A 20,131-nucleotide genomic window follows, 5' to 3' on the forward strand; every position below is an offset into this window, starting at 1 on the left:
ATTGCACAAATTGTAATGAACTATTGTGCAGTTTTTGCTTCAAATGTAATTTTGATATATTCAAAATAGCTTGAAAATATGGTCTCCTGAGGGAATGATAAGACTTAAATGGAATTATATTCAGAGGGAGCTTGTATTCAAGTCTGACATTTCATTAGAGAGCTGAGATTAACTTTTGACAAAAAAGAAATGGACAGATGCATGGACTAAATTATATGGCAACAGTGACAGAAAACTGCGGATATACATACATTAGACCATTTGAAACTTCAAAACAGACAAATTTATTTGTGTTCCCATTTACATATACAGAAAACCTTAAGGGTGTTCACACCAGTGCAGAAAGCAAAAGAAATTTAAATTGATTGCTGCCTGCAGAATGGGTTAGAGAAGAATGCTATCATATCTGTGTGCCATATGCTGCAACAAATACTTAGGAAGAGAAGGTCTATAGCAAACAGGTGTCTACTTTCTCTGAATGCATTTAGAAGCAGTGATGAATGAACAGTATATCCAGTGTCTCTGTTTGGATGGAAAAATCATCTTAGATCATTGTTATTTACTCAGTGGACACCTGCAGAATAGGTCAAAGCAAAGTCATCTGCTAACTTAGCTACTGGGAGTACAGGGTGTCATTTCTACTTCCGTAAACAGCTTTGATCCTTGGCTCAAATGCTCTTGTGAAATGAATCAAAGGTTCATTTTTTTAAATGTCACCAAAAAATGCCAGTCCCCCAAACCCAATCTTCTTTTTTTCTATTCCAGTGCAAGGTATAGATTAAAAAAAAACCAGACTCTCATCTTTCCTGTTATCCAGTTAATACACCCTATCTGGACCTCATCCTTAATTTTGCTGCTCAAGCTAGCAGCACAGTCCCAGCTGCAGCTGCCATTATGATGTGTTCATGGGGCATAGTAAAATCCCCTTGTAAGGATTTTCTAAATAATAGAGAAGAGGTCTGAAGTGCAGCATTTTCAAAGTAGAGGCAGCATCACAGAAAGGTGCACTGATAGTGATGAACAGCAACTGACATAAATTTCTTTACATACAGAACCTTACAAAATTTGCTTTTCATTAAGTCTATTGAAAAGTAGTGACTCATGCTGAAAAAGGATGTTTCCATTAAGCAGAGTTGCCAAAGTAAAGGTAAATAAAACCAATAATCCAAACCAAATGTAATACTATCAGTATGATCAACACTATCATGAAGCTATCTCAATGCCTTGGTCAGTCCTGTTCTTCCCATGCCCCCCAACCCAATGTACATGTGAAGTTTGGGATAACCCAAGAAGTTAAGAACTTGGTAGGGGGTGGGGGGGAGTAGGAAAGGGGGACAACAGAATGATGGTGTATCAGCCTATACACCAGTATCCTATCCCAGAATGCCATCCTGTCGTGTCTTAAATGGCAGTATGAGTAAGGCAAACTCTCAGAATCCAAGGTCAAACATCCTGCCTTGCTTATTCGAAATACTTTGTATACTGTACCATATTCTTTCATAGAAGTGAAATGTACGACTGCAGCTAAAAATCAACATTGTTCTGTAATAAACTCACAAAGCATGAAAGTTCAAAAAGCCTGCTTCTGACATTTTTTTTTTGTGTTTTTGTTTTTTGTTTTTTTGGTGTTTTTTTTCGGGGGGGGGGTGTTTGTTTGGGGTTTTTGGTTTGGTTTGGTTTGGTTTTGTTTTTCCCCAAAGCAACCACATTTTTGTGTGGATCTACAGGACAGACCTTGTTAAGGTAGGTCTGCAAAACATACTCATGTGAACTAGAAGGTGTAATTGTACCAGAATGTAAGACTCTTAGACTCTGGAAAGACACTGGTTTTGTACCACATTGTATTCTCCTAGTGACTTCCTGCACACTTCTTAGGATTCATAATTTATTATTCCATCTGTTTCATAGTTGCTTAACATTCATTTGCTTGCTAGCTATCTTTCTGCATTACAGGCATCAGAAGCCTTTTTACAACTATTTATTGTAGTCAAGGCTGCTGAAATTACTGGCAACTCATTTTTTTTAAATTTTACCTATATGTTCTTTTAATACTCGGAATTCAGAGCTTATGGAAAACCTCATCTGGTCAGTGTAAGAATTTCAAGTTTTGTTTCTGCCTTGGATATGATCATTTACATTACTTTCACTCTTACTGACTGATCAGCAATTGTTGTCATATTCCTTACCGTCTTTCTTGAAAAAATTCGGTATTTGGTGCTGCTGAGGTTAGTTCATTTCTCAACAGTTTTAATGTATACCTGTCTTAGTTTTCTCTTTTCTTACTATTTTTTTTTATTTATGTGATTGAAGAACTTCCGTTGCTTTTTCTAATTTTCTTTCCAGCTTTCAGCTCAACCAGGCTCTTGACCATTCTCATTTTATTTTTGCCTTTTTTGACCTCTGAGACATAGCTCTCCTTGCTGATCAATCCCTTTTTCTATTTCTTTTAGGTTCTTTATTTACTCTTCATATCCTATATGAGGTAGCTCTTCCTCCAGACAAGTCTGGAACCTTTTCCTTATAAAAGTTTTCCTTCTCTTGCTTATAATGCAAGCTTCAAATAGCATTTGCACTTCTGAATTAAAATAATTCAGTGCATCCACTATGTTCAAACCTTGAGATCTTTGTTTCAGTCAGCCTTAGCAACTGATTTCTCACTTTCTCAGTTTACTCTTCTAAACCCCCATACCTTAGCTATTTATTCATTTTTGTGCCTTGCAGTTTAAAATTAACTGAATCAGCTCATGATTACTCAATATAAGCTTATTTTATACAACTAGCCCCTGCAGTGATTCCTCATGTTGCTTACTTGAAGTAACTCTGAAGTAGCACTAGGACATTTTTGCTTCATAAACTATTTTTTACATAATTTTGACAACTGGTATATCCAAGAGTATGTAAGACTTACTGATGTCTATGGAGGAATTTCTTTTCAAATTAGTGTCAGAAAATCCCATAATCATGTACTTCTTCTTCTTGCTTCTTTCCTTCATACTCTTACAAGATCACCGCTGCATTCCAAGTTTGAATGTTTGGGACTATAGGAGTTTTCCATTAGTATAGTTCTTAAACATACCTCTCCAGAGTGACTCCTGGTTCAAAGTTTTCTGTTTCTTAGCTATCAAGAAAAAAAAAACCAAAACCAAAAAAAACCAAACCTTAAAAAAAGTCAATCACTGTGTTAGGTTTTTGTTTGCTTCTTCCTCCCTCTCCATTCTCCTTTTTTTTATGTCATGTAATGGAAATTCCTATTCCTTTAATTTATTGTCGAACATGTTTGCATTATTTGTTGCTTGGCTGTATTTTAGTTTAGATTTTGCTTTCACATAGTCCTCCATCAGAACAACCACAATCCATTTTCTAATATACCATACATATACATAAAATATATATAACATAATATACCGTGCCTAGTACTTACCTCCCATGTTTTGTTTTTCAGATATTCTTAAGTTTTATTCCTTCTTCCCCTCTCTCTCCCTTCCCCACCACCCCTTCCCCCCCCATGTTTCTGTTTTCCATGTTTCCTGTATATCAGAATGTTCAGGACTTCACCAACTACTTCCTAGGTTAAAATTCCATTTTGATCAAGTCATCTTGAATCCTAAAATGTAATTTATTGAGTTTTGTAAGCAGAGTCTATTATTTGAGAAGAGTAATCTCCCTATGTCTGAATATTAAATACCCTGAAATGCTCCTGCTAGTTACTACCGGTCCCTGAGGTATATGTCAGTCATTAAAGATTTTTACCAAATTTTCCTCCTCTTGCAGAAATAATGTAATTTTCTGAAATTCCATTTCCTTTCAAGTCTTCTTTTTATATCCTAGGCATAATCAGTCTCAGTTCACATAAGTGATAATTTGATGGTATCATTTATTCTTCCAATATAAAAAATAATATATATATCTTCTTCCTTACCACAAAAAGCAATAATCTGGCTCTTGCATTCTTTTTCAAAGGCAAATCCATATTGTATGATTCTTTGCAAATCAGGCAGTCCAGAGGAGGTCACACAGGAAAGAATGAATGTTACTGTTAACATTTCTGTGCTCTAATATTTCAGAGAAGTCATTTCAGAGACACCATTTTGATACCATGTTTAAACTGACTGAAGAGGCCAGGTCTGTCATTTTTGGATATCAGGTTACAAATATATTTCATAAAAGCCTAATGCCTTCTAAAATTACTAAACCAAAAATAGTCTAAGATTTTGAAGTACTGCAGCCTGTATAAAGATGTCTATTTTATCCTGAAGAAATTAACAAAATGATAAAATGTTATGTTGTATAAATTTTTTACAAAGTTACATCTGTGCTTCTGGCTCAGAGCTGAGCGAGTGCTATAAATCTAGTGGAACACAGAGTTCAGAATTAAACATTGTCATTAGTTGGCCATTTTACATAAAGTTGAGTAATGCACAAAATCTTCACAGTTCTCCTGAAATCAATAATTTAGAGATAACTTGGAATTCAAAATGTTCATGTTCCCTTGATGTAAACACTCCCGTAGAATCAAATTTCGTTAAAATGTATAACTCATCAAGATATGCAAATTTAATCTGTGTATGTGAATGCAAATGTGATGATAGGAAGGAAACAGATAAGCAGTATGGCTGGTTTGGGTTGAAACCTGTTCTAAAAGCCTATTCATTGCAACCATAGCAAATTTCACTACATGGTATTTGCTAGAAATTCCATGATACTATCTAAACATGCCTGTACATTTGAATATTTTAGTTATGTTCATGTTAGATAATATTCTAATCATTGATGGAAATGCAAACAGGAAGTGGAAAGAAAAACTCCATCAACTTTCTGTCTTCAAAAAGTTTTAAATGTTTGTTGAAAATTATTTTCTCAGAGGACAGTGAAGTCTCATGAAAATAATTCCCTTATTTTCATTACTTTTGAGTTCTCTGCTATTATGCTCTCATGCTCTCATTTTTTGATTCAGTGAAAAAAAAAAAATTACTGATCCTGAGAATTTTGTAAAACATTTTAGTCTGTTAGACCACAAAACTCAGTGCACAATTTATCAGGTAAATTCTTTAATAAGTCTTGGGTATGTTAGATCAAACATAAATCAAATATTAAGCAATCTTCGTAGATGTTGACTAAGTCTTTCAATTCAGTGTATATTTTGTTATTGTTTAAAAAGCAAGCAAGAAAACAAACAAACACAAAAAGTTTTTTTTTTCTTTTTCCTTTTATGAATATATTCACAACTGCCTTTGTCTTTATGCCATAATCATTCAGAGTTCTATTGCATATGGAAACTTTAGTAGTATTTTTTAAATATAGATTGCCTTCAGTACCTCATTGTGAAAGGTCATATCAAAGAGCATTCCCATGTTTACTGTGTGTGGACTTGGAGAAATGAGACTTTGAAACTACCTTTTGTCCCAAACTGATATTTAAATGTTCATACATAAGGAAAAAATCCAGTAAGACAAAGAGGGACATAACATAATGAGAAGTAGAACCCCATGTGAACAGTCTCAAAGAATTTACTTGTTCTATATCCAGACACAGAAAAAATATAACATTGTTATTCTTCCTTGCAACTGATATAGTGAAACACCACAAAATTAAAGGCTGAATTCACCAAAGATTTTAAGACGCTGTACTGCCTACTGATATTCAGAAGAGTTTGCATAACCGATATCCACTCTATAGCTCTTGATCAGATAGATAGATGACATGACAGATGAGCTGCTGAGACCTTCAATGGGAAAAGGAATTCTGGACATGTTCAGAAGAAGAACTTCGATATTTGAGGAATATTTCTGACTAACTTATTAGAGTTTCTAAGGATTTATTTTGTAGATTTATTTCTACAACAAAGTTGTTATATTGTTTTGTGGTTTTCAACTCAGGAAACTTTTCCAAGGTCAGACAGGTTGTTTGTGGCAAAGCTGACAAAATCCCATGAATCCCTTGAGTCCAAGATCAATGCGTTAACGACAATATTGCCTTCTCTGACTAGAAGTCAGACTCAGGTACTGTGTCTTGCAAACTGCCTTAATTGCCACAGATGCTTATATAAACATTAGAGCGTGGAGAACATTCTGATCATTGCATGCAACATCTGCAGTTAATTTTGATATTCATTTACAGATCATCGCATTGTGCAAGAATTGCTGATACTAAATAATTTCCCTATATTTCTGCTCAGACAAATAGACCAGTCAAAATCCATCCTTCAGTATTTATGCTTTAATGATGTTAGAAGACTTACAAAGTCATTAATGTCTACCTGACATTACCTCCTAAATATTCATAAATGTCAACAGCTTTCTTCTAATTATGTCTTCGAATACCACATATTTCACTAGTTTGAGTGAAAAAAAATCAATGTGATATTTCCTAATTTATATCAATATGATTTCAAATAATTTTATAAATGAAAAAATACAAATTATGTATAGAAATACCTACTAAGACATTTTTGATTTTAAATTTGTTGCAGCATTATTAAAAATGTAGGATATTTTAATGATTATTGTCTGAAGAACTGAAACATTTCAATTGGACTGAATATCTCCTCTTCCTTGATGTCCCTCTGTCCTGGGTTCAGCAGTAGCACTCATTTTTCCCCTTCTTGGTAGCTGGTGCAGTGCAGTGTTTTGACTTTCAGCTTGGGAACAGAGCTGATAGTGATGTTTAGGTTTGGCCAAGGACTTTGTGAGCCTCATGCTCTGCCAGGGAGGAGGGGAGGCCAGGAGGAAGCAGAGACAGGACACCTGACCCAAACTGACCAAAGAGGTATTCCATACCACAGCACGTCATGCCCAGGAGGTAATTGGGAGTTAGCCGGAAGGGCTGTGGGACTGCAGGGTTGGAGGAGGTATCGGGCAGAGCTTGGTCGGGCTGGGGGGGGGCGAGTTATCGGTCGGCTGGTGGTGAGATGATGTATTCTCTTCCCTTGTTATTTATCATTATTATCATTGTTTTAGCTGATGGTAGCAGTAGTGATCTGTGCTATACCTTAGTAACTAAGTTACTAAACTGTTCTTATCTCAACCTGTGGGAGTTGCATTCTTTTCGATTCTCCTCTCCGTCCCTCCGAGAGCAGGGGGAGGGCAAGAAAAGGGTGGGAAGTGAGCGAATGAATTACCTGACTGGGTTTAAACCACGACACCCTCCTACTCTAACATGTTCAGAAATCATTTTTACCAAGGCCTTCTTGATGTTAACTTAATCCATTTTTACAGAAGCCTAGCTGTACGAATGTCCATATTGTTCTGGCAATTTTTACTGAAAAAAGCCTACGAACTCATGGCTAGTAAATAGCAAAGCAGGATTTTTTCACATCTAGAACAGAGCTGATACTCAAACAGTCTGAGGAGGATTTTTTTGTAAAGATAGAGTGTCCATGAAATACATTGTTTTGATTTACATGATCTACAATGATACAGGTTATACAAATATATGTGAACAAAATCATAAACATGTCACTTTTTCATGACAAAATATTTTAGCTCTTCAAATTATCAAATTTGATATGCTTACGGCATTCCTAGGTTTCTTCATCCAGAGGAAAACACAGGGGAAAAAACCTAATCTGCAGTTCTGAGAGTCTACTGATAACATAGCTAAAAATTTCAGAGATTGGTTGTTCCTAGTGGTAGATACTAGTCTTTCTTAGCTTTGCATAGTTGGTCTCACATACCAGTCCACATCCTAAAGAGTGTGAAGGTTATTCAGAAGCTGACAGTCTTTTCCTTTCCCTATCAGATATTTTCACCCAGAATTAAGCTTTTTATTAGGAAATGGAAGAAAGATCTTTGACTACAAAGATACATAGGTCATATGGGGTGTAGGGAAATCACTTGCCTAATAACTCTTTAGATGCGTCCTACCACAGAGATTTTTGAAGATTTAGTCCTAGCTGTGCTTATCAATGGAAATTTGTATCTTAATGAAGGTTGTGAATGATATGTTGCAGCATATCTGGAAGACTGTCACTGATCCAGGGAATTTCATGTGGTAACTGCTAAACCACATTGATGTATAGGCCAGGAGTTTCTACATGCACAATCTGGTTTTTTTTTCCTATAGTCTTTTCAGTTTTGAACACTGACAGGGCAGGTCTTTGTGGATTAGTGTCCTGGGTTCAGCAGTAGCAGTCATTTTTCCCCTTCTTGGTAGCTGGTGTAGTGCAGTGTTTTGACTTTCAGCTCGGGAACAGAGCTGATAACAAGCGATGTTTTGGTTTGGCCAAGGACTTTGTGAGCCTCATGCTCTGCCAGGGAGGAGGGGGAGCCAGGAGGAAGCAGAGACAGGACACCTGACCCAAACTGACCAAAGAGGTATTCCATACCACAGCACGTCATGCCCAGGATGTAACTGGGAGTTAGCTGGAAGGGCTGGGAGACGGCAGGGTTGGAGGAGGTATCGGGCAGAGCTTGGTCGGGCTGGGGGGGGGGCAAGTTATCGGTCGGCTGGTGGTGAGATGATGTATTCTCTTCCCTTGTTATTTCCTTTATCATTATTATCATTGGTGGTAGCAGTAGTGATTTGTGTTATACCTTAGTTACTAAACTGTTCTTATCTCAACCTGTGGGAGTTGCATTCTTTTTGATTCTCCTCTCCGTCCCTCCGAGAGCAGGGGGAGGGCAAGAAAGGGGGGGAAGTGAGTGAACGAGTTACCTGACTGGGTTTAAACCACGACAATTAGTTAGCAATTAATTACTATTTATTTACTCATACAATAAGAGATTTTGCACTAAGACCAGAGTGGCAGTTTTTAGGACGTTTCTTGTTTTGACACCAGATGCAGCTGACAGCTTCTCACTGATCACTTAGTGCAAATGGAATTCTGCCACAACTGTTAAACCTAGATAAAGATTTCTAACTCTAGGATGATTTGGGGATAGAATGAGGCTTTTAAAGCTGTAAGTAGCCAAAATGTTTATAAAAGAAAGGGAAGTAAGAGTGCTGAACTTTTTTTCAACTGAAGTATTTACATTTTCTGACTGACAAAGCTCTTAAATGCATTTTTCTGTGTGTGTGGGTATACCAGCTGTTCTATATGTAAAGTTATACTAAGACTTTTCCATGACTTTAATGGTTACAGAAATGCTTCCTTGAAAGCAACTATACCTTATGGTATAAAGTCTGTCCATCAGAAAGTCTTTTGTTTTGGTTTTGTGTTCTGTGGGTTTTTTTCGTGGGTTTTGTTTTTTTTTCTCTTTTTTTTTTCTCTTTTTTTTTTCTCTTTTTTTTTTCCTCTTTTTTTTTTTTTCTCTTTTTTTTTCTCTTTTTTTTTTTTTTTAAGGCATAGTGTGATTCTCACACTATCTAACTTAAGGTACTTCATTTACATGCCTAAATTGGAAAACAATTTCATCACTTAAACTTACTTCTGCCCACTTAAGTCAGACACTTCATAGGAATCAGCCATTAACTACAAAAGGCTGTGAGAGGAACTAAGCTGGTAGATGGAAGTACTTAAACTTTAGGTAAATCTTAAAATACCATGTATATGTATGCCATAATTAGAGAAGTTTGTTAGCATTTATAATTAAGCAAAACATCATAATACCTAAAACTGTAATTGCGTAATATAATATAGGCAAAAGAAAAAAAAAATTAAGACTCCTATGTGGGCTGTACTGACTCAAAGAACACAGAGAATAGACCTAATAACATCTGGAATTTACATGAGAGGCCTGAAAGACTGAGTATACTGCCTAATCACCTAGCCTCTGAGGCTCTATCAATTCTTTTTAATGAAAGAGGACCAGGGATCAGTCCAGTTTGAAAGGCCACAATAGCAGAAACTGTTTAGGGAGAGGCATTCTCAAAGACAGCTAACAATTAAGCATTGTGGGTGATTATGTCTTAATCAAGTGCATGATCTTGTCTTTGTCTCTTTCATTAAGCAATATTGGTGTGCTCTGAGAGACTACAGAGAGATTCTCATTTGCCCATTTAATATTAAACACCGAATAGAAGCTTGCTTCAGGATTTGGCCAACCTTCCTTACCTAAATTAATGCCATCACAGACTTAATTAACACCACTATAAATATTCACAGCTGTTTGTATGATAGCTCTGAATGCAAAATGCTATGTTTGCATAAACTGTTACATTACAGGCATAAAATTTATTGCTTTCTTAAGGCAGATGCAAGTTATGTGAAAATGACCAAATGTAAAATGAAATCAAACAACTGATCTTTACTTGCATTATTATTAACAGTTCTACCTTCTGTGTAAGTGAGAAGCTTTTGCAGATGAAGAAAAGAAAAAAAAGATGCACCATTTTTATTTATTTTAGGAAGGAATATTGCTACTGTTTTTTAGAATATAGCTAGCATGTTACACCTAGGGAAAGAGTATATCTTCCTTTTAGTTAAAAAGGCTTATGTTTTTTGGACAATACCCTTTTTGGGGAAAAGTCTTCTAGATATTTCCTGAATTTACTTGAAGTTTTCTTCTTTGAAAAATAGTAATTGATTTCTTTAAGAGAAAAACAACTAGAAAAAAAACAAAAAACCCCAAAACAAAACAATGAACAACAGCAAAAAAAAAAACACCAACAAACCCCAAGAATAATTACTCTCTGACCTATCCCTAGGATCTTAAACAAAAAATGGTAATGTTAGAATAACCTTTCATTTTCAAAGAAGTGAAATTTCTGGTCACATCAATATAAAGAGTTTTCTGATTTTGTCATGGTAAGTCACTGCATAACCTTCCAAAACTACAGGAAGTTAAATATAAACTGAAGTATTCTTCAGTGATTTCTTGAGAGAAAGTATTTCAAATACATTTTTGAGGGTGTTGTTAAGATTCTAGGAATCATTATAAACCTGAACTAGAACTTTTCAGTATGTTCCTTAATTAATACAAGTTTTACTTTCCTAAATTAGTGTTAATTATGGTGATTTCCATTAAAATAAATACTGAGTTATGTAAATATAAATAGTGGTCTTTTAACTCCATGAAGAATAAATGCAAACATTAATTTTGTTCATGTGAGGTCAATGTGACTTTGACACGAAGTTTTACTCTTGCCGTTTTAAGGATATTTTTGTTGCTGGTAGAAAAAAAACCCTATTGAACCTCTAAACTTCAAGTCTTTGGCAATCAGAAAATGAAGAAAAATAATACTTTGGGACAATAAGAATACAAGAGCTTTAGGTAATAAAGAAAGAACAGCAAACAATTTGAGTATTTTAAAAGTAATAAGGAAAATGGTGATTTCAATCTGTAATGGCATTTGCTAGAAAGTATACCAGCTGAAAAACATAATTAAAAGTATTAAACAAAACAAACCATAACAAAAGAGTAATACTGAGATGAAAATCCCAAAATCTCAGAAGTGAAAACTGCCTTCTAAATTATAATTTTATCCCTATTGAGCATGATAATGCAGCTGTTATGATCATTCTATTAAATTATTTTTATTGCAGACACTTAATGAAGAGAATGGATAGTAGTTTTAAAATGGACAGCAGTTCAGGATTTTTACTCTTCATTGTAAGTGTTTTAGTCATATATTTACAGCACAATATTTAAACATCCTTTAAAAGATAAATTTGATATATTTTGTTCTTAACTTCATGGGCTTTCCTATAATGCCTACACCTCTAGAATCTGACTTATTTAAGTCATCTTCATACTCCATAGTGAGGGAGAGATTGTTACTTAGGTGAGGAACTAGAAGACTGAAAAGGTACACTGATATTGAGGATTCAACTTGATTCATTTAAGTGTTGATTTTAAGGGAAATAAGGTTCCTACAGGATTTTATGATCACAGCATGGTTCCATGGGCTTCAATTGCAGCTCTGAGTACTTACTGTGAGTGAAAGCGAGACTCCAGGGTGTGAATATAAATATAACAAGGGGAAGTGTAGAGTCCTGCATCTGGGCAGGAACAACCCCAGGTTCCAGTATAGGTTGGGGAACGACCTGTTAGAGAGCAGTGTAGGGGAGAGGGACCTGGGAGTCCTAGTGGACAACAGGATGACCATGAGCCAACACTGTGCCCTTGTGGCTAAGAAGGCCAATGGCATCCTGGGGTGTATTAGAAGGGGGGTGGTTAGTAGGTCGAGAGAGGTCCTCCTTCCCCTCTGCTCTGCCCTGGTGAGACCCCATCTGGAATATTGTGTCCAGTTCTGGGCCCCTCAGTTCAAGAAGGACAGGGAGCTGCTGGAGAGAGTCCAGCGCAGGGCAACCAAGATGATTAAGGGAGTGGAGCATCTCCCTTATGAGGAAAGACTGAGGGAGCTGGGTCTCTATAGTTTGGAGAAGAGGAGACTGAGGGGTGACCTTATTAGTGTCTATAAATATATAAAGGGGGAATGTCACGAGGATGGAGCCAGGCTCTACTCAGTGGCAAACAATGATAGGACAAGGGGTAATGGGTGCAAACTGGAACACAAGAGGTTCCACTTAAACTTGAGAAGGAACTTCTTCTCAGTGAGGGTGACGGAACACTGGAACAGGCTGCCCAGGGAGGTTGTGGAGTCTCCTTCCCTGGAGACATTCAAAGCCCGCCTGGACACATTCCTGTGTAACATTATCTAGGTGTTCCTGCTCCGGCAGGGGGATTGGGCTAGATGATCTTTTGAGGTCCCTTCCAATCTCTAGCATACTGTGATACTGTGATACTGTGAATGTGTGTACCAATAAAAAAAAACCAAACCAAAACGAACCCAGCAAAAGCAAACAAGCTGTCCTAGGTTCAGCTGTCGCAGTTATTTCTTTCCTTCTTAGTAGCTGGTGCAGTGCTGTGTTTTACACAAGTAAAAAAAAACCACAACCCAGAAACGTAAAAAAAATCCCAAATGTAAATTTTGCTTTAAGGTCATGGCAAGTTGATAGCAGGATAAGTAAAGAATCTAGTTCTTTGCTAACTAATCACATGTCTTAACCATAGAACACCATCATATTGTTATCAGAGAGCCAATATATATATATATATTTTCAGTTCAAACTAACCTATCTAAATATAAACTTGGCTATGAACTTCTGGCCCTTATCAAAGATGGCTGTTTGGTGTTTCACTGGTGACTAAAGGAAAACTAGATCTCACAGATAAAATCATTATAGCTACACAAAATATGTTCCGTCCGACCAAGGTTTCATAAAAAGAATGTGTGAATTAGTTACCATTCCTGTCTTTGCTAAAAAATGTAACAATTTTGGTGTTTTTTTTTATTTGTACTGGAAATCATTATTGCCAACAGCCAATACCTGAAGTGCCTTTTTAAAAGTGGTTCAGCAGCTCATTTAGTATCTGTTCTGATGTTGGCATGTCTAGAATCCCTTAGAGTTAACAGAAGCTGTTAATCGTATCACTTTCAGTAGCTAAACTCTAGTAGCTGTTACTTCTTAAGTAAACAAATTTCAATCAACTATAAGGTTTTCAGGCTTCATTAAGGATCTTAAAAGAATAAAAGGTAAGAGATTTGACTAGTTTGAAAGGCACATTGACTTTGTAAATCTCTTAGCTATAAGATACAAAAATCTTTAAACTGTAAGGTGTCAATGTAATTAACTGGTGGTTTAAAGATGTATACATTTAAATGCATATTAAGTAAAGTAAAATGTTAATTTTCAGAGAAAAAAAAAGTGTTTACTGAAACCTATCACAAACTGATACCTGAGTAGAAGTTTTGACTATAATTTTTTCAATATTGCAGTGTTTATCGAAGGTAATGTTTTACCAAGATTGATAAATCAATAATTATAATTGGAATTTGAAGTGTAACCCATAATTTTAGAAGAGCTGTATGAGCTGTGAAGTGGGCTTGGATTAAATGCTAAGGCGGTTTGAGAAAAGTATGACATGTTTGGTTTTAAACACTGAATCTGTTGAAAATTAACCTGAGTCTGGAAATTGCCTAAAATCTAACATTAAATATTATAAAAACCCACCAGGCAAAAGAAAGGAAGTTATAAGCAGTTTTATCTAGAATATTTGGAACTACAGTTATTTCATATATGGTACATGCTTAGAGAATCTACCTTATTTCAAAAAATATTTTTTTTCTCTGAGAATTTGCTACTAAATCTGTTAAATGTGGGTTTAATTCATAGCAAAACCTTCTACTGCCTGAGACCTATTAATAAGGCAAACAATCAAGGTTTATGAACAGGTGGTACCCAAAGTAGGCATGAGTACGTACCCTGTGGGAAAGGCAAGATACCTATATTACCCACCAAACTAATGAAGAGACATTCTACTGAGCAGTACTGAATGAGAAAGTTGAACAAAGAGAAAATGAGCAGTGGATATTAAAATAATGTAACTAAGTCAGTACAAGCCTTGTTAAAGTCTTAATATTGGGACTATTAGGAAAAGGAAATAATTTCTCCTCTTAAAAATATGTCAATCAAGGTAATATGTAATGGACAAAATGTTGCTATTTTCTTCTGTTCTTAATCTGCAAGATTTTTTATACTGCTGATGAACAGTATTTCCTTTGAGAAGTTGCACTGGGTAATCCTCTATTAAAAAAAAATTTTGATTTTAATGCTTACATAAATGCCCTCAAATGCAGAGTTTATGTTTCGTATTTATAAATAAATTGCATCTTAAGATCAAATATCATTTAAGCATCTGGAACTAGAATGGCAAAGGACATTAAACATACATATAAGTAATAGGTGTATATTTCTGTGATATTTTTCAAGCAGTAATGTCTGTGTAGAAATTAGTACATATATCTTAGTTTATTTGAAATATATATTAAGATGAGCATAAAATAAATATATATATAAATATTTTTAAATTGAATAAATACGTTAATTCAACCTGCTTATATGTTCAGACCATGTCTTTAACTGATGATTTTATGGCATTATCTCTGCATAGCCATCTTGCTCTGTCAGTGCACAGTGAGCTGGAATAAAACCACATGGGAACTGGAGTAAATTTCACATAGGCATAGCTGTGAACTTGTATGAATAGAAAAGGTTTCTTCATATGACTCTAGAAAAATTGCTACATGCTCTCGAAGTGAAAACCAAAGTCAAAATTAGACCTGAAGGCAATATCCATAGTAACAGACAAAATGCAGCAGGGAATAGGCACAGCCAATTGTATGCAATCATCTATTTTGTTTCACACTTGGTATGCTCCTTAGAACAGCTACAGTTAGTGCAAAACTGATTTTCTCTGCCTATTCCTTTTCAGTATCTGAGGGATAGCATGGCTCAGGGACTATTTCAGGGGACTTTAGGGGTAAAGTACTCTTTTGGGAGAGAATAGAGAGGTTCAGCCATGTGCACACGTACTGGGTTGTGCCATTTACTTTCAGGGGCAATAAACAATGCCTTGTCATTGTATTTACTAACACAAGAAGGATGCTGACCTGTTGAAGTGAGGTCCAGAGGAGGGCTACAAAGATAATCAGAGGGCTGGAACACCTCTATAAAAACAGGCTAATAGAGTTGGGGCTGTTCTGCCTGGAGAAGAGGAAGCTCCAGGAAGACCTTAGAGCAACCTTCTGATACCTAAAGGAGGCCTACAAGAAAGCTGGAGAGGGACTTTCTACAAGGGCATGGAGTGACAGGGCTAAAGGTAATTTTGAACAAGTTCTTTACTGTGAGAGTGGTGAGACACTGGAACAGGTTTCCTAGAGAAGCTGTGGATGCCTCATCCCTGGCAGTGCTCAAGGCCAGGTTGTATGGGGCTTTGAGCAACATGGTCTAGTGGAAGGTGTCCCTGTCCATGGCAGGGGGGGTGGAAATAGATGATCTTTCAAGTCCCTTCCAACCCAAACCATTCTATGATTCTATAATATATGTGGGTCAATGACAGTCTTAAAGTGAACCCACTAGTTCTTGTCCTTCTAGTGAGTATATCAAAACCACCAGAAATTTCAATTTCTAAAGATATGGTTTATAAGGGCAAAAAATAATAAATGACACTTGGTACACTTTGTAGACAGAAAATTCAGACCTGATAGGTACGGTAAACAACACAAATTAAAAAGAAAATATCTGTCACATCCAAAGTATCTTTGAGGATTATTTACTCCATGTTATTGTTAGACTATTTTAGATATCCAAAGGCACTCTGAAGTATTTGCAGCACCCAGGAAGCACCCCAGTCTAGCCAAATTTGTTAGACTATCTCCACTACAACTGAGGCTTGGTTATGCTTTTGTTATCTGGTCTTCTCAGTATCTTTCCAGGTTAAACTTCTGCAAATGTCTTATTTGCTGTGTCATTTGCTTGGTTTTTTTTATTTCTCTTTCAGCATTTTCTCACACACTGAGAACAGTAAGATGTTTTCAGATAAATATCAATCTCCTCAAGAATTCAGGGGGTCCCATCTACCTACATATGCAGTGGCCCTGAGAAGACAAGCAGTTAGGTTTCTTTCCTCGCAAGTTCTGAAGAAAGTTAAAGTACTAGTAGATATAGCAGATGGTAGGAAAACAAACGAGAAACAGATAATAATACCACACTTCTATTTAAAAAAAAAAAAAAAACAAAAACAATTTCTTTCCCCAGAAACCTCAGTACAGCATTAGAACATTTGGAAAAGCTGTTGTCAAAGGCTAATCTTTAAATTCTTATTTCTTGCCATGGATATCATTGAACAGATAGATTTAAAGCATATCCAGATAGCTAGCAGTACATGGACTGAGGCTGTCAGGTTCATTCAGCCTAGACAAGAGACGGCTTGGGAGGACCCTATAGCAGCTTAAGACACTTGAGAATAGTTTACTAAGAAAAATTAAGCCAGACTCTTTACTGAGGTACAGAGCTGGACAAAAAAGGAAAAATGGTCATAAATTCACCTAGGTGAGGTCACTGAAAAAAAGTTTGCCCTTATGATTAAGTGGATTTGTATTTCAGCTTGTGCCTCTTGTCCTGTGCCTGGGTCCCACTGAGAAGACTGTTGCCATCTTCTTTACTTTCTCCCATAAGGAATTTATGCACAAGATCCCCTTGATCTCTCTTTTCTACAGGCTGGAGACTCCCAACTCTTTCTGCCTCCCCCTAGAAGTCAGATGTTCCAAATTCCCTTAGTCCTGTTAGTGTCCCTAAGACCTTCCTGTATATCAATTTCCTGATAAACTAAATATGTTTTCTTTGTTTTACAGCAACAGAACATATTAGGCTTAACAAGTTGACATTACTCTAAAATTAGTTTTTTTCTAGTCAGAAATGTCACAGTTACTTTAATTGGAGAGAGGTTGTTGCTCTTTCAGGAACCCTCTTTCCTTTTCTCCCACCCTGCAAATATTGTCCTGCAACTGCAAAATCTACAGAAAACTTGTCCAAAATTTTTTCTTCTGCTGATGAGACTAATACCACAAGAAAAAATATTGAAGGCTTCTGACTGATGAAAACTTAAAAGGTTTAAATATGTTCTTCTGACATATATAAGCTTTATAGAGTAATTTAGCATTAGAAATGTAGTAATTTACCATTAGAAATGTAATTAGAAAGCACTGACAAGTCCCTCAACCTTGGGCCTATATTATGTTCTCAGAAAGCAAAAGTATGTAAATCCATCAGGGATTTTACTCTAATGCTGCTGCTTGGAGATATTATGTTTCCGTATATGATTATTTGCTTTTTGGTACATATACTCCTGGATATTCCAGCACAGAAGAGGTAAAAATGCACATATTTATGTTACCCCACCTTCCTGTAGGCAGCATTAGTTGACTCCATTTTTTTCCATAGAAATGGGAGCCATACTAGGAGTTTTCTTTAAGTGGAAAGGTGTGGCCGAAAAGGTTACTTCCAAACAAAATGTATATAAGATTTTATTAAATATGTTTGTTGATTGTACAGATTAACTAAATTCATAATGCCTTCATTGCTCTTTCAAACAACTTGTGATATATCTGCTAAAAGTATGTGAAGAATACAGTTAAGAAAAGATTTTTATTTAGATACATTTTTATTCTGGAAACAAAGTGACACATACTGAACTTGTCTTTGTAAATTCATAGCATCAGCCCATCTTTCTGAAATAAACTCTGGACACAGTCACTTCTTTTTTTTTTCTTTAGAACACTAGGGTAGGATTTACTATGCATTGCATATCAGAATAGAATCATCAGTTTCCAATATTATAATTTAATATTAACAAGAAAATAGTCTCTTCATTCCAATTAAATAAAAATGCTACCACTGAACGAATGTTGCATTTATTCATAAGATATTAAATGTGAGTCACCAGATGGTGCTGTAACACCTAATTTTATGAAGTCCTTTGTCTGAACAAACAACAGGCTTTCTTCGGCCACAGAAAAAAAATATATTATTTCTAGTTCAGCGATGCACTCCATTTTAGGGAGAGCTCTTGCAAGCAACTAAAATATGCACTTACAAACTTGGTTTCATTCACCAATCATTTCGGTGGAGATAAATAAACAAATTTTATGTGCTTGGGCTGAGAATCCTAAAACAGATGATGTTCTGCATGCAATGTGTCTCTGTCAGAAGAAAAGTAGGTGGTGTAAAATTAGAACCTTAAGAACATAAGGTAAACTGCTAATCTAATTTTCAAGATTGGCTATCCCTTGTCAGGAGACTAGCAGCTTGCCCATGATGTATTTAAAAAAAAAAAAAAAAAGCAACAGAAGAAAAAAATATTGAAAATAGTCTTCTTTCATCCCTGTTTAGTTATATAGCAAAGAAAACTTCCTAATTGGAGCACTTAAACAACAGTTCTTCGGTAACCAAAATACACTGAAAAGGAGAAAGAAAAGGAACTATGGAACAATATATTATCTGAAACCAAAAAGAGAACTGGAGCTTCATTCTTCTGTTTTAATTGTATCAATCAGTTTCTGCTTCCTTCACTATTTCCCCTTCATAGAATCATAGAATCGTTAGGGTTGGAAAGGACCTTAAGATCATCTAGTTCCAACCCCCCTGCTGTGGGCACGGACACCTTACGCTAAATCATATCACCCAAGGCCTCGTCCAACCTGGCCTTGAACACTGCCAGGGTTGGAGCATTCACAACCTCCCTGGGCAACCTATTCCAGTGCCTCACCACCCTAATAGGAAAGAATTTCCTTCTTATATCCAACCTAAACTTCCCCTGTTTAAGTTTTAACCCATTACCCCTTGTCCTATCACTACAGTCTCTAATGAAGAGCTCCTCTCCAGCATTCCTATAGGCCCCCTTCAGATACTGGAAGGCTGCTAGGAGGTCTCCATGCAGCCTTCTCTTCTCCAGGCTGAACAGCCCCAACTTTCTCAGCCTGTCTTCATATGGGAGGTGCTCCAGTCCCCTGATCATCCTCGTGGCCCTTCTCTGGACTTGTTCCAACAGTTCCATGTCCTTTTTATGTTGAGGACACCAGAACTGCACACAATACTCCAGGTGAGGTCTCACAAGAGCAGAGTAGACTTGCTTGCTCATTACTTTTCTTGTATTTTTGCTGTCAGATCAGAGTGCTCATCTCCTTCTTGTTTCAGTACAGAAAGTTATTGAGAAGCATCCTTCTACAGCTGGAAAGAAGTGCGAAATACTGTTTTTTCATATGCTGGAAAGTGAGCATGGAACATTCTCCCTAAAACTTGCAACAGGATTTTCTGACTTCTGATGCATGGTAAGAATAGGCTGCAATACATGTTAAAGCCAGCATGGAAAAACAGAGGAGAACAAATGCAGCACCTCTTACTACAGTAAGTCTTAAGTCTTAAAATTAATACTGTATGTATCACTATCGTTTATAATAAATCATGTGATTCTTTTTTAAAGCTTTTTAGGTTTAGTTTTTTTATTAAACACTACCTCAGAATTTCAATTTGGCATCCAGTCTGTGTTCAAATCAGAGGACTATACTATTGAGTTTAGGTTTTGTGTACCTTTGCAGACAAGAACTTGCAAAAGTATGTGGGGATAAGAAAGAAAAGCACTCTAGAAAACATACATTAAGTAAAAAAGAAAAATAAGAAAATACTGGAATAAAATAATAGATTATGAAGTGGTTTACTATAAATATGATCTAATCTTCATTTCTGCATATTGCATTCCAAATAATTTCATCCCTGATGTCTACTTACTAATTGGTCCAGAACAAATGCCTTCAAAATGCAGTTAATACTAATGAAAAACCTTCAAGATACATATTGATTTTTTTTTTTCAATACCTTACTAAGCTAGCACTTAAAAATGCATTTTTTGTA

Source organism: Pezoporus occidentalis, unplaced genomic scaffold (assembly GCF_034315485.1).
Source record: "Pezoporus occidentalis ecotype Australia unplaced genomic scaffold, CSIRO_AGI_Poc_V1 ctg5, whole genome shotgun sequence".
NCBI classification, from domain to species: Eukaryota; Metazoa; Chordata; class Aves; order Psittaciformes; family Psittacidae; genus Pezoporus; species Pezoporus occidentalis.